General features: G+C 41.9%; 2 non-coding genes across 2 annotated transcripts; both read right to left on the bottom strand.

Moving 5' to 3' along the window:
• Positions 1-8,254: 8,254 nt before the first annotated feature.
• Positions 8,255-8,361, bottom strand: LOC120274226. Its single transcript, XR_005540759.1, has one exon. It is a non-coding gene; the product is annotated as a small nucleolar RNA R71 (small nucleolar RNA).
• A 6,901-nt stretch (positions 8,362-15,262) lies between these two features.
• Positions 15,263-15,369, bottom strand: LOC120274310. Its single transcript, XR_005540839.1, has one exon. It is a non-coding gene; the product is annotated as a small nucleolar RNA R71 (small nucleolar RNA).
• Between the last annotated feature and the right edge of the window lie 6,214 nt (positions 15,370-21,583).

The following is a 21,583-nucleotide window of genomic DNA, read 5'->3' as shown; positions in this document are numbered from 1 at the left end:
GGTTGTTTTGATATTTTTTAAAATTGTGCTAACTCGTTCACTAAAGCTTTGCTCACCCTCTTTGTCAGTTTTAGGCTTTAGCACCTAGTGGCATTGTGACAACCAGTGCACTTGCGTGTGACCCACAAGTGCACGGGTTTGTTAATTAATAAATACCAGGTGAGTGGGGTATCGTATGCACAGGAAGTAGAGAGTAAAAATACTTAAATTGCTACTTAACCGCGTGAAAGTGAACAATAATAGTGTCGATAAAATGTAATGTGAACAAAGATAAAAGAAACAAGAATGAGAGGCGCAAGTAAGTGAGAGTTAAGGCAATCGGTAGAAGTGGGGCACTCGGACAATGCTTCCCCTAGGATTAATGTTTTAAGTGCAAGACCCACTATTATGATTCCTAATAAATGCTCAATGAGTCATGGAAATCCTTAAGCACACGGTCTCAAATCTAAGGTCAACCGTGACTAACTCTATACTATGTCCTGGTGGAGAAATCGCTCAGTCTCAACATCTCACACTGTGTAAAGTTGCATGGAGTTCTAGGGAATCTAAGTGATAAACCCTTTTTCCTATGTAACCTAACCCTTTGGTCCAGGCGAAAGGCCCCTAGTCACATTTAAGCCCCAGACACTAGAGTCACTTCAATGCTTCATGCTGTTGCTCACGCAACTAAGCCCAGCAGAGTTCATCCTCTAGAACTTCACTCTATTGTGACCGTAAATAACTCAAGGAAATGGAGGTACGATAAATCACACCAGAGCGGAAAGGGGATGCTCCACTACCTCTCAACTCACCCTCTCAATCCTCTCCAATCAAACAATGTCTAACCATCGTAGTGTATCACTCATCTACAATGATTACCAAGATGGACTCTCAACCCTAGTGTCACTCTTAGGGAGAAATCATTCAACAAGAATTCAAGATTTGAACTCAATTGAAAAATCAATTAATGAAAGCATAATAAAAGATCAATGAAACAATAACATCCTAGGGTTTACAAAATCCAAGTACCCACTAGGGGTGTTAGCTCTCCATGGGGCACAATACAATCAACAATGAAATCGAAAGTAAAAATATGTAATAGATAAGAAAACCCCCACGGTAGTCATGTTGATGGTCTTGTGGAGTAGCCAAGTCTTCTACAAAGGTCCCCTTGTCCGGCCTAGGACACACCTCGTCGGATCGGTGCCGACGAAAGCTCCCCCAATAACCTTCTTCCAAGTGGAGCGCGGTGTTGAATACTTAGAAGCACTACAAATATGTGCCAAGAGCATCTATAAACCTTAGCCGATGACCTCTCAAAAGAAGGATGAAAGTTGGAGAAAAGGGGAAAACAAGATCCTAAAAATCAGGCTGAATCACGGCTTAAATAGGGCTGGAATCGGGAATCCACACGCCCTTGTGGATTTTTCCCACGGACTTGTGGAATTTCCACACGGGCATGGGAAATTTCCACATGGGCGTGGGGAATTTCCACACGCCCTTGTGGATTCTCTGGAAATCTTGTTTTCGGCGAGCTGTGAACAATAACTACTACAGTATTTACTACATTGTTTTGATACAGTAACCTGCTATAGTACTTGGCCAAAACACTCCCAGTTCCGTGCTTTTCATCGAGACAACATAAACAGGCACACGTTTATGCCGTAGATTGCATGTCTTCATCAATCAAAAGCTTCATTTGTGAAGGTCTTGTTATCAATGCACAAGTTAGGATACGCAAATGTGACTACCTTTCTGCCCCTCCAACTCATTGTAGTGACTTGAATTCATGGAGGTGGGCACATATTCATGTATCTTGGAGTCCCACTTGTGTCTTCACGTTTCTTCGTTCCAAGATTCTACCAAATAATGCGTTTATGATCTACTTTTGACTTCTTTTCTCAATACTAAGTTTCACGACCCTACATGCGCAAAAGAATACAAATACACATGTATTAGCGCTTAAACCTGCTAAAAGTAATGCTCAACATAAGGAAAGAACACTTCACATTTTTATCACACAAGCACTTATCACATTGCGAAGGGACAGAGTGCTATGCATTCTTCTAGTTATCTTTCTTATTTCCAGTATTATGTATGCTTCTTCTTGAACATGTTACATTGTATAAGGACATGGATCCACTAGTGTATTTGTCACTTTTTATGTAAGGTTTGTATGCTTGTCTAGTTTCTTCTTGAAACTGGTTACTCACTCTTTATACATGGTTTGTATTTGTCACTCTTTATGCAAAATGACACACCTTGTGTGGAATTTTCCTGCACTCATTCTTGATAGATTTTTCATTTTTTGTTTGGAAGTTATTGATTTCTTGACCTGGGGAGCTTCTATGCTTAATTAACATCAGCTCTGTTCTTTTTTTCCCATGATGATCAAACATGGCCTACAAATAAAAGGAAATAAAATAAGCACCAAAATGCTAAAATAAAGGCTTGAGAACAAGCTAAGTGCTCCATAATAGTAAATGAAAGCATGTGTACATGAGAACTTATCAAAATATCACCTTACTAAGCTATTGCTTGTTTTCAGCAAAATAGAGTGAAAATAAAAAGAATAAGTGCTCACTCTCAGGACTTCAAGTATGGGAGTCTCTAAAATTCAAAAATATTCAAATGCTATATAGGGAAATTGCCATTCTTAAAATATAAATTTCACTATACAATATGATTCTCACTTGTGTGTAAGTGTAACTCTTTGTACTTTGCTACCCTTCAACTCTGTGTTGGTATGCAAACTTGGAGTAATGAGTGTATTATATATATATATATATATATTAGATACCTCTTATTTATGTTTTCCTTGCACTTTTAGCATTTGTTGGTCTATCTTGGTACTACTTTGGGTATTTTCATGTTATTATGTTGATTAACAGATCTTGGGACATTAGAATGATTTTTATGGCAGAAACTACAGCAAAAGAACTTAGTTGCAAGCTTCTACGATAAGCACAGCCTAAGCATGAGTGTGCTTTTCAGCCATGCAGATTACAAGACTTGAGTAAAAACTTAGAAGAAGAAAAACATGGTTTTGGAGCCTAGAGCACGGTCGTGCTTCCCTCGTGCTTTTGGGCTTCATTTTCAAGAAAAACTCACTTCGTGTGTGCCTAACCATGTGGTCTCAATTGAAGAAGAAGATTTCAGGAGTACTATAGTAAGCCTGATAAGTGCTTGTGCGATACGAATGCGAAGCGTTCATTCCTTATGTTGAACATTACTTTTGTTGGGTTTTTACACTAATATGTGTGTTTTTATATTACTTTTATGCAGGTAGGGTTGTGAGGTCGAGTATGAAGGAAATAGGCCAATGTGGATCACAATGCACCGATTTTGGAGTAAATCTTGCTAAGTTTCAAACGCGAAGACATAGGTCGATGTGAGATGCTAGAATGTGTGCCAACCTCCTCGTATTTGAGTTGGCACATCCATTTGGAGGGGCACAGAGGCAGTCACACTCGAGCATTTCGACTTATGCACATAGAACAAGAGTTTCACCAACGTGTTCACCATTGAAGAAGCAAGTGATCCATGACGTGAACGTGTGCCCGTTTGCGTTACCACGATGAAAGTATGGAATTGGGAAGCTATTCAGGTCGAATACTGTAGCAGAAAATGTAGCAATACTGTAGTATGTACTGTAGCAGCAATGTTCACAGCCGGCCGAGAAACCAGAGAAACAGAGAATCCACACGGGTGTGTGGAAATTATCCACGCCCGTGTGGAAATTCTGCACGGGCGCATGGAGCATCCACGCCCGTGTAGTCGCCCGATTCCAGCCCTATTTAAAGCCGATTCAGTCCCGATTTTGGGATTCTTTTCTCCATCTTTTCCCCAACTTGCGAGAGTGCTTCGGCTAGGGTTTCGAGGGGTATTGGCTAGGATTTTGGAGAGGTTCTACGGCTCCGACATCACGCGTCGTTTGGAAGAAGGTTATTGGGAGAGCTTTCGTCGGCACCGATCCTGCGAGGTGTATCCTAGGCCGGACAAAGGATCCCTTGCGACGAGTAGAGGACTCTCCACAAGACCATCGACATGACCATCGAGGGGGTTTCTTTATGGATTCATTGCTTTTACATTTGATTTCTTTGATTGTACTTAGCTCCATGGAGAGCTAAACCCATAGTGGGTACTCGGGTATTCTGAACCCTAGGATATATTTGTTTCTTTGAACCTCTTTATTATGCTTTCAATAAATTGACGTTTATTGTGAGTTCCAACCTTGAATGCTTGATTGTATGAATATTTCCCCTAGAGTGACACTAGGGTTGAGAGTTCTTGTTGGTAACCTTGTGAATGAGTGACACACCACGAGTGTTAGACAAAGTTAGGTTGGAGAGGGTTGAGAGGGTGAGTCGAGAGGTACAGGAGCGTCCCCTTTCTCCTCCGGTGTGATAGATTCTACCTCCGTTCCTCGAGTTCTTTGCGGCTATAATAGAGTGAATGGTCTAAGGGATGAACTTCCGGTGGGGCTTAGTTGCGCGTGCAACGGAGTGAAGCGTTGAGGTGATCTTAGTATCTAGGCCTTAATTGTGGTTAGGGACCTTCCACCTGGACCAAAGGGTTAGGTCTATAATTAGGAAGAGATTTATCACTTGGAATCCCTAGAGCTCATTACAACCCTATGCGAGTGTGAGGTGTTGAGATTGTTCGATTTCTCCTCCGGGACATGTATAGAGTTAGGCATAGTTAACCTTAGATTTGGGACTATGTAATTAAGGATTTCCACGACTCACCATTGCATTGATTAGGAAGCATAATAGAATGTTCTTGCACTTGAAACAATTATCCTAGGTGGAGCATTATCCGGGTACCCCATCTTTATCGATTGCCTTACCCCCTTTTTTACTTTTGCTCTCTTTCTTGTTGCTTTTGTTGTTGAGAATTGAATCATTATCACACTCCTTATCATTGAACACGTGGAGCAGAAAGTTCAAACGATTGCATGGCATGACATGCTGTGTCCTTCTCACCATGAGAAATGTACAACTCAACAGCCAGTAGAAGAATCGGTTGAAGAGTACATCGCCAGGATTCAAGGGCAAAACAGTGAATTAGATAATGTGATAAAGCAGTTTGAGGAATCCACGTCGGCGTCAATGAGTGACCAGTTGGAGGAAAGTGTAGAAAGAATACTTGCTCAGTTTGATTCTTCCTATCAAGATCAGAGGCAGGAACTCTTTTCAGTTGGGGTTGCTATTTCAAAAGTAGAACTATGTGGAATGGACACGTTGATATCTGTTGCAGATTATAAAGAGATAGGTACTCAGTTAGAAGAGGAGGAGAATAACTGCAAACATGAGGCAAATGTTTCGAGGAGAATGATGAATTGAAAGAGGGTGGCTTGCACCCATCAATTGTTGAACCACCAGAACTTGAGCTTAAAACTCTTCCAACACATTTGGAATATGCATTCTTAATGGAGAACTCTAAACTCCCTGTGATTATAGCTTCAAACTTGTCTGTGGAGCAGAAGGATAAGCTTGTTAGCATGTTGAAAAAGCACAAATCAGCTATTGCATAGAAGATCGCCGATATTAGGGATATAAACCCATCATTCTGCACTCATAAGATCCTAATGGAGGATGACTGCAAATCTGTGATCCAACCTCAGCGAAGATTGAACCCGAATATGGAAGAAGTTATTAAGGCGGAAGTAATAAAACTTTTGGATGCGGGAATCATCTATCCCATATCAGATAGTGATAAGTGCTTGTGAGATATGAATGCGAAGTGTTCATTCCTAATGTTGAGCATTACTTTTCTCAGGTTTTTACACTAATATGTGTGTTTTTATGTTATTTTTATGCAGGTAGGGTTGTGAGGCCGAGTATGAAGAAAATAGGCCAATGTGGATCAGAATTCACCTATTTTGGAGGAGATCTTGTTAAGGTTCAAACGCGAAGACATAGGTCAGGTGTGAGATGCTAGAGTGTGTGACAACCTCCTCGCATTCGAGTGAGCACATCTATTTGGAGGGGCACAAAGGCGGTCACGCTCGAGCATTCCGACTTATGCATATAAGAACAAGAGCCCCGCCAACATGTACATCATTGAAGAAGCAAGTGATTCACGACGTGAATGTGTGCCCGTTTGCGTTACCCCGATGAAAATATGGAATTGAGAAGTTATTCAGGTCAAAGACTGTAGCAGAGCAATGAAGCAACATTGCAGCATGTACTGTAGCAGCACTGTTCACAGCCGGCCGAGAAATCAGAGAAACAGAGAATGCACACGGGCGTGTGGAAATTATCCACGGCCGTGTGGAAATTCCACACGGGCGCGTGTACTATCCACGCCCGTGGAGTCACCCAATTCCAGCCCTATTTAAAGCCGAGTCAGCCCCGATTTTGGTATTCTTTTCTCCATCTTTTCCCCAACTTGCGAGAGGGCTTCGGCTAGGGTTTTGAGGGGTATTGGCTAGGTGTTTGGAGAGGTTCTACAGCTCCAACATCGTGCGTCGTTTGGAAAAAGGTTATTGGGATAGCTTTTGTCGGCATAGATCCGGCGAGGTGTATCCTAGGCCGGACAAAGGATCCTTTGCGACGAGTAGAGGACTCTCCACAAGACCATCGACACGACCATCGAGGGGGTTTCTTTATGGATTCATTGCTTTTACATTTGATTTCTTTCATTGTACTTAGCTCCATGGAGAGCTCTACCCCTAGTGGGTACTTGGATGATTGTGATCCCTAGGATGTATTCATTTCTTTGAACTTCTTTATTATGCTTTCAATAAATTGATGTTTATTGTGAGTTCTAACTTTGAATGCTTGATTGTATGAACATTTCCACTAGAGTGACACTAGGGTTGAGAGTTCTTGTTGGTAATCTTGTGAGTGAGTGACACACCACGAGCGTTAGACAAATCTAGGTTGGAGAGGGTTGAGAGGGTGAGTCGAGAGGTACATAAGCGTCCCCTTTCCCCTCCAACGTGATAGATTCTACCTCCGTTCCTCGAGTTCTTTGCGGCCATAATAGAGTGAATGGTCTAAGGGATGAATCTCCACTAGGGCTTAGTTGCGTGTGCAACGGAGTGAAGCGTTGAGGGGATCTTAGTATCTAGGGCTTAATTGTGGTTAGGGACCTTCCGCTTGGACCAAAGGGTTAGGTCTATAATTATTAAGAGATTTATCACCTGGAATCCCTAGAGCTCATTGCAACTGTATTCAAGTGCGAGGTTGAAAGATTATTTAATCTATCCTCCGGGACATGAATAGAGTTAGGCATAGTTGACCTTAGATTTGGGACTATGTATGTAAGGATTTCCATGACTCACCATTGCATTGATTAGGAAGCATAATAGAGAGTTCTTGCACTTGAAGCGATTATCCTAGGTGAAGCATCATCCGAGTACCCCACCTTTATCGATTGCCTTACCTCCTCCTCACTTTTGCTCTCTTACTTGTTGCTTTTAATTGTTGAAAATTGAATCATTGTCGTACTTATCATTATTGGTATTCCACATAGCTAAGAATCGAATTAAGTGTCTTTAGTACCTACTCCCTGTTGATTTGATACCCGCTCACCCGGGATTATTACTTCGACAAACCCGTGCACTTGCGGGATATACGCAAGGGGATCTTGTCAACTTTTTGGCGCCGTTGCCGGGGATGTAGGCGTTTAGAGATACTTTGCACTTTGTTTTCTTAGCTATTTCACCACACATTCTAATTCATATCTTCTTATTTTTTCATCGTTCTGATTGTCTTTTTCTTTCTTTTTGGTGTAGCTCCAGGTTATAACCCGAGGGAATCCATCAATATTGATTGAAGGAGACACTGAGCTTGAACGTATACTTAGAAGAAAAGGGAAAGAACCTGTGCAAGAACAGCATAATCCAGTTGATTTGGAAATAGAAGGATCTGAAAACATGGCAGAACAAAATGAGCAACAACGAACACTATCCGATTATGCCAGACCTTCAGTATTGGGGACACAATCGAGTATTGTGCGTCCCCCAATTACAGCTCAGAACTTCGAGCTAAAGCCGGCATTCATCCATATGCTGCAGCAGTCTGCATAATTCAACAGTTTGGCCGATGAGGATCCAAACAGTCACATAAAGAGCTTCCTCGAGGTGTGCGACATGCTGAAGATAAATGGTGTGATGGATGATGGCATCAAATTGAGAGCCTTCCCATTTTCCTTAAAGAGGAGAGCAAAGCAGTGGCTACACTCATTACCTAGAGCATCAATCACTACATGGGAGGAGATGGTAGAAGCTTTTCTAGCCCGTTATTTCCCTCCCGGAAAATCAGCAAAGCTTAGTAATGAGATCTTATCCTTTGTGCAGTTGGAATTGGAGTCTCTATTTGAGACATGGGAAAGGTTCAAGGAACTCGTGCGAAAGTGTCCGCAACACGGATTCCCGGAGTGGATGATTGTTCAAACCTTCTACAATGGTTTGAACCCGAGTACAAGGCAACTCTTGGATGCGGCGACAGGAGGTACCTTAGGTAGCATGACTCCCGATGAGGCTCAACAATTGATTGAGAAAATGGGGTTAAATAGCTACCAGTGGAACGCTAGGGAGAAGAAAAAGGTGGCCGGTCTCCATGAAATTGATGCGGTAACTTCATTGGCGGCCCAAGTGGAGAGTTTGAGTAAGAAGCTAGATCTTATATCTTCGAATAGAGTTGTGGCCATGACCAATTGCACCGGTTGTGGTGGAGGAAATGCTCCCTCTGATTGCCCAATCATCATTGGTGATGTTTCTTCAGTTGAGAATGTTGACTTTGTAGGTAATGGCATGAGACCTCAAGGGAACCCATACAGCAACACCTACAATTCAGGTTGGAAGAATCATCCCAATTTTTCATGGAGCAGTCAAGGACCATAGAAGACCATGGGGCCATCGGGTTTCCAACAACAGCAACAAGCCCCTTAAGTGGAAAATAGAATATCAGGCTTGGAAACCCGAATGACGGATTTGGAGAAGCACTTGGCTAGATTTGTTCAATCGGCAAATATAAGGTTTGAATCAGTCGAGGCTACACTTTGCAATCACACCACCTCCTTGCATAACCTTGAAAATCAAGTGGGGCAAATTGCGAAGTCTCTCTTCGAAAGGTGACATTTAAGTTTACCAAGGAACACGGAAACCAATCCTAGAGAACATGTGAAGGCAATCACTTTGAGAAGTGGTTGTGAGGTTGAAGGGAGGCTTCCGAGTGAAAAACCGAAAGAACACACACCCGAGGTTGTAGAGGTTGAGAAGGGAGTAAACAAAGAGAAAGAGGTGGCACCCCCACCATTCAAGCCAAGAATCCCTTACCCCTCTAGATTGAAGAATGACCAAGGGGATGAACAGTATAAGAAATTCCTGAGTTTGTTCAAGTAACTCCACATCAATATTCCTTTTGTAGAGGCATTGGCTAAAATGCCTAAGTACGTGAAGTTCCTAAAAGACCTATTGACCAACAAGAGGAAATTGGAGGAGAGTGCTTCAGTGGTGCTAGATGCTTCATGCTCGGCAGTGTTGTAAAAGAACATGCTGAACAAGAAGAAAGACCCGAGAATCTTCATCATTCCGTGTAACATCGGCAACTTAGGTGAGGAAATGGCATTGGCGGATTCAGGGGCAAGTATCAACGTCATGCCATATACTTTCTTCCATAAGCTAGGCTTAGGAGAACCTAGGCCTACTCGGATGACTTTACAATTAGCGGACCGAACGGTATGACATCCGAGAGGCATCATTGAAGACGTGCTTGTCAAGGTTGACAAGTACATTTTTCTGGTTGACTTTGTAGTGCTAGATGTCGATGAGGATGCGGATGTACCCTTGATACTTGGGAGACCGTTCTTGCGGACTTCCAAAGCATTGATTGACATGGACGGCGGAGAGCTCACATTAAGAGTTGGAGATGACAAGCTCACATACCGCCTTGCTAAAGCCATCCGGCATTCTCTTAATTTCGATGACACTTTATACTTTCTGGACACTACTGATGAGCTTGTTGATGAATATGTGCAGGAAATGTTTAACCCGGATCCATATGAAGGTTTGTTTGACCAAGAGGAGAGCAATTAAGAAGTAATGATGCTTGGTTCGACTGGAGAAGAAACATCTACCCCGGGGATCTTGAAGACGGTGCTCCGGAAAATGAAGAGGGCTCGGAGACGCCACCGAAAACGCTCCAAGATTGTTCAAGACGTACATGAGCCAAGGAAGTTGGACGAACCATTGCTAGGTGGTCCGAAGCCCGAGAATACACCCTCTACCCTCAACAGATTTTGCTCATCATGCTTTTAAGCCATGGGTAAGAGGGCAACCTTCATTTATGAACCCCCGTGAGGTAAGAAAGATACGGCAAGCTTAGTGACGTTAAACAAGCGCTTCTTGGGAGGCAACCCAAGTGTTTATTGTTCTCGCATCTTTTAGTTTAGTTTGTTTTCATGAATAAACTGTTAAGTGTTGGTGTCTGAATTTTTAAGTGCTTGTGCTGCGATTTTATTGTGGGTTTTTATTATTCATCGTATGCTTGGTGAAGAGTTGGTGAAGTTTGGTCGTTTGAGTTCTATTTCGTATTTTTATCTGGTAAATTTCGCATAATAGGGCAGGCTTTGAGTGTGTAAACATGTTCAGAATATTTCTGCAGAGCCTGCAGGTTTTTCTAAGTCACCCAGAGAAAATACACGGGCGTGTGGAATTTCCACACGCCCGTCGATGTATACTGCAAGCTCATCCAGAGAAGGCACAAGGGCGTGCGCCTGCCCCTGTGAACGACCATGCAACCGGCGCATGCCCGTGGGTAATTTCCGCACGGGCGTGTAAACTCCTGCAGAGTTGGGCAGATTTTCCCGAGAGCACACAGAGGCGTGGACTCGCCCCTGTGGGCGACCTTGTGAACCACACACGGGAGTGGGTAATTTCAGCACGCCCGTGCGAATCTCTGCAGGGTGTTCCCTCCATCCCGAGAAAACACAGGAGCGTGCGGCTGCCCCTGTGAGTTGAGCATGTAAATGTCCACGCCCGTGCGGAATTTCCGCACGGGCGTGTGTAAGACTTGATATTTTTCTCGGATGTCCAGGGAAGCCACAGGGGCGTGCATCTGCCCTTGTGGGTCTGGCGCACGGGCGTGTGTAATTTCGGCACGCCCGTGTGGATGCACAGAACGCGAAAAGTCACGAGTTCTATTTAAAAAAGGATGATTCCTCTCCTTCTTCACGACTCTTTTTCACTTGAAAACACTCTCACAGTACTCTCCGAGTCCATAGCGTCAGTTTGGTAGGATTTTAGCGAAGTTTTTCGGTTGCTCTTCATTTTCTCACTCCTCCTCATCGGTAAATCCTTTTTCATCATCTTCTTCGTCAATTCATAGTTTTTATCGATTAATCTGGTTAATAATGCTTCGTTTCTTCAATTAGAACGATAATTTATGTTTAGAACGAAGTTAGAAGTATTATTAAGTTGTATTTTTGGATTGTTGATGCGTGGCCGTGCGGTTCTCACGCCCCGTGAATCCACACGGGCGTGCGGAAATTCCACATGACCGTGTGGATTTCTGCAGCATTGTTTTTATCAACTTATTTGATCAATTTCGTTTAAATTTTCTAGATCATGGCACCTAGGTCAAAGAAGCAAGCTGATAGGAGGCCACGTGAGTCATCCCCTGAGCCCGAGGGCATGCGATTTGCGATTCCCGAACATCAGGTCCGTAATGAGCGCTTGTCGAGACTCCGTTTCGGACAGACTCAATTTCTTGACACGACTATATTGCGGGAGCTTCAGGAGGGAGATGAGTTTGCTGATGAGATCGAGGATCTAGTTTTAGAAGGTGGTTGGCGGCAGTTGCTGATGATTAGAGAGCCAGCCATACGAGAGTTTGCACTGGAGGTGCTATCCTCGTTCGAGTTTGATAGAGCATATTCGAGCTTCAACAGTTTGTACACCATTTAGTTCAGAGTATTTGGACGCCACCATAGCTTGAGCATTACGCAGTTTTCCATCCTACTTGGCTTGTACGAGGAGGCATTCACGGATACAGAGGAGTATGCACAGTTGCAAACTGATTATCCTGGAACTTTGACCCCGCAGAGAGCTTACAGAGTACTATGTGGTCAAGGTCAGTATGAGCCAGGGGTGTCCAAGGCCATGTGCCTTTCCCGACCTGCATACATATATTTACACGCCATCATGATTAGGTCGGTGAATGGCCGCGGTGACATCACTCGGAAAGATCACTTTCCTTTGCCATTTATTGACCAAATGTTGGAACGACTAGCGGGACATCAATTCTACTGTTTCCTTAATGGCATGTTGGGATACTTTCAAATTCCAATAGCCCCAGAAGATCAGGAGAAAACCATATTTAGTTGCCCTTATGGTACCTTTGCTTATAGAAGAATGCCTTTTGGGGTGGCTCTACGGCTTTTGACACCGCGTTCCTTTGGAAAATAGTTATTTGGGTAGCTTTCATCGGCATCGATTCAGCGAGTTGTGCCCTAGGCTTCATGAGGGAACCCTTGGAGAAGGCGAGGCTACTCCACAAGACCATAAACATGGACTACGACGGGATTTTACTTATGGATTGCATGTTTTTACTTTCAATTTCATTATTGATTGTATCTTGCTCCATGTAGAGCTAAACACCTAGTGGGTATTTCGACTTGTAAACCCTAGGATGATTTTGTTTCATTGACCTTTTTTTATGTGTTCTTTAATTGATATTTTAATTGAGTTCCAATCTTGAATGTTTGTTGAGATGATTTTCCCTTAGAGTGACACTAGAGTTGAGAATTTATCTTGGTAATCCTTGTGGATGAGTGACACACCATCAGGGCTAAACAAAGCTAGATTGGAGAGGGTTGAGAGAGTGAGTCGAGAGATAGCGGAATGTCTCCTTTCCCTTCCAGTGTGATTTATCCTAACTCTGTGTTCCAAGAGTTCTTTGCGGTCACAATATAACGAAGTACTAAGAGAGGAACTCCGCTGGGGCTTAGTTGCGCAAGCGATAAAGTGAAGCGTTGAAGTGATTCTTAGAGCTAGGGCTTAATTGTGACTAGGGTCTTTTACCTAGACCAAAGAGTTAGATCTATATTAAGGAATACAGTTTATCACTTTGAATCCTTAGAGCTTTAAGCCGCAGTACACAGTGTGAGGTGTTGAGAATGAGCGATTTCTCCGTCGGGGCATAGTGTAGGGTTAGTCACAATTGACCTTAGGTTTGGGACCGTGAATTTTAGGATTTCCATGACTCATTAAGCATTAGGTAAGAGATATAATAGTTGGTCTTACACTTGACATAATTGTCCTAGAGGGAGTAATGTCCGGGTGCCCCACTTTGTATCGATTGCCTCTCCTATCATTTTAATGCATTTCTTTCTTGTTTTCTTTATTCTCATTTTTATTGATATTGTTCACATCACTCCTGATTCATTTTCACCATAGTTAAATAGCAATTCTTATGTTTCTGATCACTATTCCCTGTGGATACGGCTACCCACTCACCAGGGTACTTTTATTTCTTCGACAACCTGCGCACTTGTGGTACACACCTAAAGGGGTGTGTCAGGGAGCTTTCGACTGCATTGATTTGGCGAGGTGTGGCCTAGGCTCGACGGAGAAATCTTTGGAGAAGAATAAGTGGCTCTTCAAGACCATCGCCACGGAAAGCAAGGGGGTTATCTTTATGAAGTTTTTGCATTCACTTTTGACTCTATCTTTGATTTTGTATTGCTCCATGGAGAGCTAAATGCTTAGTGTGTACTTGACTTGTAAACCGTAGGATGATTTTGTTTCATTAACTTCTATTATGTTTCCTTTAATTAATGTTTTAATTGAGTTTCAATCTTATGTCCTTTTTGGTTTGATTTTAACTTAGAGTGACACTAGGGTTGAGAATTCATCTAGGTAACCATTTGAGTGAGTGACAGCTTCATTAAGGTTAGACTTAGCAAGATTAAAGATGGTCGAGAGGTAGTGGAATGTCTCCTATCCCATTTGACGTGATTTATCCTACCTCCATGTTGTAAGAGTTCTTTGCGATCATAATAGAGTGAAGTGCTGAGAGACCTTCTCCGCTGGGGCTTAGTTGCATGAGTGACAGAGTGAAGTGTTTAGATAACATTAGTGATGGGGCTTAATTATGATTAGAGATCTTTTGCCTGGTCCAAAGGTTTGATCTAAATTATGAAATAGGGTTTATTAGTAGGAGTCCCTAGAATCTTAAGTAGTCTCACACAGTGTGAGTTATTGATAGTAACTCTTTCCGCAGGGGCATAGTGTAGAATGCTAGTCACGGTTGACCTAAGGTTCGGGACCGTGTGTCTTTGGATTTCCAAGACCTATTAAACTTTGATTGGGAAGCATAATATTAGTCATGCTCTTGAAATATAGTTCTAGGGTGAGCACTGTACAAGTGCCCCACTTTATCACTAGTTACCTTTTCCGATTACTCTTGCTTACTCTCTTTTCTTTTCTTTTTATCTTCATTAAAAGTTTGGATCAGAAACACCAATTGATTTTCACTTTAGCTAATTAGTAATACTTCTTGTTTCTAGACATATATTCCCTGTGGATTAAACTACCCACCCATTGTGTACTTTATTACTTCAATAACATGTTCACTTGTGGTACACACACGCAAGGGGTGTATCAAGTTTTTTATGATGTTGCATGGGAATAGGCATTTTAGAAGCACTTACACTTTGCTATTTTTGCTATTTACCACTTAGTTTATTTCACATCTTCTTATTTTTCCATCATTCTTATTTGTTTTTCTTTTCTTGATTGCAGCTCCAGGTTATAATCCCAGGCAACCCGTCAACATTAGTTGAAGGTGATCTAGAAATTGAAAGAAGGATTCATAGACGGGGAAAGGAACTTTAGCATGAACAGTTTAATTAAGCTATAATGGAAGTTGAAGAGTCTGATAATATGGCTGAACAACATGAACAACAGAGGACACTCTCAAATTATGCAAGACCCATAGCTCTTGGCACACAGTCCAGTATTGTGAGGCCACTAATAAAAGCTCAGAGTTTGAAGCTCAAGCCAGGCTTCAGCCAAATGTTACAGAAGTCAACACAGATTAATTGTTTGGCCAATGAGGATTCAAACAATCATATCGAGAACTTTTTAGAAGTGTGTGATATGCTCAAGATCAATGGGGTCATGGATGATGCCATAAAATTGAGGACCTTCCCATTTTCTTTGAAGGGGAGAGAGAAACAATGGTTACATTTATTGCCTTGAGTATCGATCAATACTTGGGAAGATATGGTAGAAGCTTTTCTAGCTCCATATTCCCCCTGGAAATCTGCAAAGCTCAGGAATGAAATATACTCTTTGGTGAAAATGGAATTGTAGTCTCTTTTTGAGACATGGGACAGGTTCAAGGATCTCCTACGAAAATGTCCTAAGCATGGGTTTCCCTAATGGATGATTATCCATACCTTCTACAATGGTTTGAACCTAAGCACAAAGAAGTTATCTGATGCTGCAGCATGAGGTACCTTAGGTAGTAAAACCCCAATGGAAGCCCAACAGCTCATTGAGGAAATAGCTATAAATAGTTGTCAGTGGAATACATGAGACAAGAAAAAGGTAGCTGGCCTTCATGAGATAGATGCAGTCACATCACTACCAGCCCAAGTGGAGTCCCTAAGCAAGAAGTTAGATACTCTGACTTCTCCTAGAGTGGCAACAGTGATGAGTTGTAACGGGTATGGGAGTGGACATACTTCATCTGATTGCCCGATTTATATTGGCAGTGCAGTTTTAGCAAAACAAGTGGATTTTGTAGGAAATGCAATGAGAGGGCAAGAAAATCCTTATAGTAATACCAACAATCCAAGTTGGAGGAATCATCCAAACCTTTCTTGGAGCAATTAGGGGCAACAGAAGACTTCTGCACTATCGGGTTTCCAACAACAGGCCCCAAATGTTGAGAACTGAGTTTCAGGGCTAGAATACTTGATGACCGATGTGGAGAAGGCTTTATCAAAGTTTATCCAATCTTCAGATACAAGATTTAGTTGGTAGAGGCCACACTTCATAACCACACCTCATCTTTGCATAACTTGGAGAACCAAATGAGTCAGATTGCAAAGTCACTTTTAGAAAGACCTCAAGGGAGTTTACCTAGCAACACAGAGACAAACCTAAGAGAACAATTAAAGGCAATCACTTTAAGGAGTGGTCGCAATTTTGAGAGTAAACTCCATACTAAAAAGGTGGTAATTGAGTCACCTAAAGAAGTGGAGGTTAAGGAAAGAGCTAAGGAGAAGGAGGTGGCACCTCCACCTTACAAACCAAGGAGTCCTTATCCTTTGAGGATGAAAATGACCAAAATGATGAGCAGAACAAAAACTTTCTTGGTTTATTCAAGCAACTGCACATCAACATCCCATTCGTGGAGGCGTTGTCTCAAATGTCTCGCTATGCAAAGTTCCTTAAAGACCTCTTGACAAATTAGAAGAAGATGGAGGAGAGTGCAACGATGATTCTAGATGCATTATGCTCGGTAGTGTTGTAAAAGAATATGCTGAACAAGAACAAACACCCTGGTAGCTTGATCATTCCATGTAACATTGGCAATTTGGGTAAGAGAAGGCATTGGCAGATTCATGGGCTAGTATCAATGTCATGCCTTATACTTTCTTCCAAAATCTAGGTTTGGAAGAACCAAAGACCCACTTGGATGAGACTTCAATTGGCTGACCAATCAGTTTGACGTCCGAGGGGCATCATTGAGGATGTACTTGTAAAAGTTGACAAGAATATCTTTCCTGTAGACTTTGTCTTGTTAGATGTGGATAAGGATGTCGAGGTTCCATTGATACTTGGGAGGACATTCTTGCATACTTCGAAAACTCTTATTGACATGGATGGTGGGGAATTGACACTAAGAGTTGGAGATGAAAAGTTGACATATCGCCTTGCCGAAGTAATGCGACACTCTCTTGATTAGTATGATACTTTATATTTTTCTTGACACCACTGATGAGTTAATTGATGACTATGTTCAGGAAATGTTGTGTCCATAACCATTGGAATGGTGGCTAGATCAAGAAGTAGAGAATGAAGAGATTTCATCACTTGGTTTAGTGGACAAAGTATAACCAACTCCAAGAGTAATGAAGAGGATGATCCAAAAGCTTAAGAGGATAAGGAGATGCCACAAAAGCTGTCCCAATGCTACTGGAGATGAGCATTCATGAGTTAAGGGTGACAAACAGTTGTGTGGTAACAAAATTGATCACTCTATCTCTGACTTGCAAAATTTGTGCTCATCATGCTTTCAGGTTGTAGGTAAGAGGGCAACTATCCTTCATGACCCCCCTGAGGTAAGTGCAGGTACATCAAGCTTAATGATGTTAAACAAGCGATTCTTGGGAGGGAACCCAAGTCTTTATTACTTTTCTAGGTCTTAGTTTAGTTTTTGCATGAATAATTGCTTTAGTGTTGGTGTCTGAATTTGATCTGCTCTTGCTGTGTTTTTCTCATGGAACATTGGTGTTTTATTCATGCTTTATTGTCATTGGTGAAGTTTTAGGTCATTTGAGTGTGTTTATGAGTCCATGGTTAGTTTTCCATTGTATTTGCAGTCTCTATACCTTAGGTTATTGTTGTAGTATTTTTTTTTTCCAGAGATTGCATTTTTCTAACCAATCCAGAGAAAACACACGGCCATGTGGAATTTTAACACGGGAGTGTGTTTCCATTCAGAGCTCAACTTCTCCTTCCTGAGAAGGTATAGGGGCATGTGAGTCCTCCTGTGAGCCACCTTGTGAATCCACACGCCCATGTGGACTTTCCACAGGAGAGTGTGAACTCCTGCAGACTGAAAATTTTCCATCCCGAGAAGACACAGGGTGTGTGGCTGTCCCTGTGACTACCCTTGTGAATCCACATGCCCGTGTGGATTTTCCATAGGTGCATGTGGATAACTTAGCAATATTTTGGATTCCATAGAAGACAAAGTTGCTTGTTGGTGCCCTTGAGGCTGGCCTTGTGCCTATCTAGGTTTGCCACACGGGCTTGGTAATTTTCACATGCCCATGTGGATGCATTCAGAAGCCAAAGTAGCTATCTCGACAGCACACAGAGCCATGTGCGTGCCCTAGTGAGCTTCACTGTGAAGATACGAGCGTTCGTAATTTCGACACGCTTGTTTGGATATGCAAAACTTCAAAGGCCGCGATCTTTCTCATACTCATTTGCGTGCCCTTTCCTTTGAAAATGTCTCCACAGCGAGGAACACATTCCTCTCATTTCCCCGTCCTTCTCTTTGTCTATTTAAAGGGTTTTTTGGTTGTTTTCTGGTCGCATTCGAAGGTTTTTTATTTCTACCTCGTCGGTGAGCTTCTCCTTCCCTTTTCTTTGCCAATCATCTTTTCTTTTGCTTGGTTTGGTCGATTTGGCATGGATGTCATGGTTAAATTGCTGGTAGATAACTGAATAATGTATTTAGAAGCTTTTGTGATGATTTGTAGGATTTTTTATGGGTTTCAGCATCACTATTATCATGCCCCAAAGATCACATGGGCGTGTGGAAATTCCACATGACTGTGTGGATTTCTGCAGAATTGTTTTTCAAGTTTAATTTAATTGATTCTTCTCAATTTTTGCAGGAATGACTCCCCGAAAAAAGAAATTAGCTGGCAAATGCACCCGTGATCACTCTCCAAAGCAAGTTGAGTTCACTATCCTCAAACATCAAGTTAGATTCGAGCATTTGTTGAAGCTAAATATGGATAATCCCGATTCCCTGATTTGAATGCATTGAGGGAGATACAGTTCAGAGATGAGATGGCACATGAGGTTGAGGAGTTACTTTCTGTAGGTAGTTGGCGACGTCTATTGTCTATCAAGGAACCAGCTATCCTCATGTTGACATTGGAGGTGCTACCATCTTTTGAGTTTGACCAATCTTACAACAGTTTCACTAGTGATGATACTCTTTTGTTATGTGCTTTCGGTCAGTACCACAGCATAAGCGTGATATAGTTCTCAGTCCGCTTCGATCTTTATGATGATGATTACATTGATATTGAGGAGTATGCTCAGTTGCTGACAAATTATCCTCATGGGTTGACTCCACAGCGTGTATACAAGATACTGTGTGGTGAGGGTCAGTACGAGCTAGGGGTATCCAAGGCTGCATGCCTTTCTCAACCATTATACAGATATATGCACGCCGTTCTCAGTAGATCGGTGAATGGTCGTGGTGATAGCACTGGAGTACTCAGTCGTCAGGAGTTGTTATACTTGTATTTGATAGCACTTATGTTATGATCATGCCATCACTAGAGGCGTCAGAGGGTGAGGGTGATGAGGCAGAGGGATCTCAATCTGCTCCACATCCACAACAGGAGGCGATGGATACCGATGCACCTGCTGTAGAACAGGAGCCACCTCGAGTGCGTATATTCTCCCCATCTCGAGCCCCTAATCGTGTTGAGAGGCTTGAGAGTACTATAGGGGTTTTACAAATAGATTTGGTAGAGGTTCGTGCAACTCATGCTGTAAACCACACTGAGGTGATGACACGTCTTGCTATACTCCAGTAGATCCTAGAGCTAGACATATCCTCCTTATTTATCATGTGACCGCGAGCATCGTAAGCACCACCAGCATCCCTAGCATCATCACTGAAAGCATCAGCATCACCACTAGTAGTAGCACCACCACCACCACCACCGGATGACACTGACGCTTAAGGCATCTTTATTTTTATGCTTTTGTTATTTTATTTCAGTATTTTCATTTTAGACTTTTATTCCTCAGAAAGGTTTCTCCTTCTGAGTTTATCTTGTTTCTTTTCAGTTGCATCAAGTTATATTTCATTTTCTTATCTTTATAGACTTGATTTATTTTATTTTGTTGAACTTTACTGAACCCCCTTGTGTATACGTGCAAATGGTCTTGTGAGTATTAGGATTGAAGATTGGTCATTGGCACGGTCATGTGGTTTTCGTTATGGCCGTATGTGTTTCTTAACCCATTGGAACTCAACTTTCTATGAATACAACTCCACCAATTGAACATTAGGAGCTCAGGGAAGTATTGTTTCAGTTCCCTATCTTTACACATGTTTTACTTGTTCTACTCATTATTGTGCTTGCATACGTACATTGAGGGTAATGTATATCTTAAGAGTGAGGAGGAGTACACTTTACACATGTTCTATACTTATGGATTCTATGTTCATGTCCATGTAGCCAATGGTGGTTCACCTTAGTTCCAAAGGTTGTATTCTTAAGTCTAGGAAAATTTTCAACATTGAATACCATTATGCTCTAGTTTTACTTGAATTTGAAGGAAATTTTGCCCAATTATCTCCTTGTTGCACTACTCATTCATTAAACCTTGTGGAAACCCAAGTTCAACATTTAAAGGACTGTTTTAGCATTCTTTTGTTTTAAATTTAAAAAAAAAATGAAAAACTTGTGTTTTCACTGTGTAATAGGGGAAGAAAGAGCTACGACTTATGAAGTATGAAGCTACTCTCATAAGTCGGTGACACATCCCTTGCGTGTAGGTACCGCAAGTGCATAGGTTGTCAAAGTAATAAAGAACAGGGAATAGATGTCTAGAAACAAGAAGTATTGCTAATTAGCTAAAGTGAAAATCAATTGGTGATTGTTATTCAAACTATTAACAAAAATAAAAAGAGAAGAAAAGAGGGTAAGCAAGAGTAATTAGAAGAGGTAATCAATGGTAAAATGGGGTACTTGAATAATGCTCATCCTAGGACTATTGCTTGAGGTGCAAGACTAATATTATGCTTCCCTGATCAAAGTTTAATGAATCATGGAAATCCAAAAACAGATGGTCCTAAACCTAAGGTCAACCATGACTAGCCCTCTACACTGTGCCCCAGTGAAAAGGGATACTCTCCAAACATCACACTGTGTGCGTCTGCTTGAAGTTCTAAGGACTCAAAGTGATAAACCCTATTCCCTAATTTTGATCAAACCCTTTAGTGAAGGTGAAAGATTCCTAATCACAATTGAGCCCTAGTACTCAGGATATCTCAGCACTTCACTTTGTCACTCACGCAACTAAGCCCCAGCAGAGAAAGTCTCTTAGCACTTCACTCTATCATGATAACACAGAACTCTTGGAATATGGAGGTAGGATAAATTACGTCAGAGAGGAAGGGGGGCATTACGCTACCTTTCGACTCACCCTCTCAATGCTCTCAAATCTTGATAATTCTAACCTAATGATGTGCCACTCTTTCAAAAGGTTACCTAGATAAACTCTCAACCCTAGTGTGACTCTAAGGGAAAATCAAAACAATGAGCACACAAGATTGAAACTCATTTAAAACATCAATTAGAAGAAACATAATAGAAGTTAATGAAACAAAATCATCCTAGGGTTTACAAATCCAAGTACCCACTAGGGGTTTAGCTCTCCATGGAGAAATACAAGATCAAATATGAAGTCAAAAATAAATATAAATACTCCATGTAAATAACCCCCTTGCTATCCGTGGTGATGGCCTTGAGGAGCGGCTTCTTCTTCTCCAAAGATTCCTCTATTGAGCCTAGGGCACACTTCGCCAAATCAATTCTGTTTAAAGCTTCCCCAACAACTCTCCTCCGAAGAAAATCGATGTCGAATGCTGTAGAA

Source organism: Dioscorea cayenensis, chromosome 12 (genome assembly GCF_009730915.1).
Source record: "Dioscorea cayenensis subsp. rotundata cultivar TDr96_F1 chromosome 12, TDr96_F1_v2_PseudoChromosome.rev07_lg8_w22 25.fasta, whole genome shotgun sequence".
In the NCBI taxonomy this organism is placed as follows: Eukaryota; Viridiplantae; Streptophyta; class Magnoliopsida; order Dioscoreales; family Dioscoreaceae; genus Dioscorea; species Dioscorea cayenensis.
Note: the sequence above shows the minus strand (reverse complement) of the source record. Positions and strands in the feature narration are given on the sequence as shown.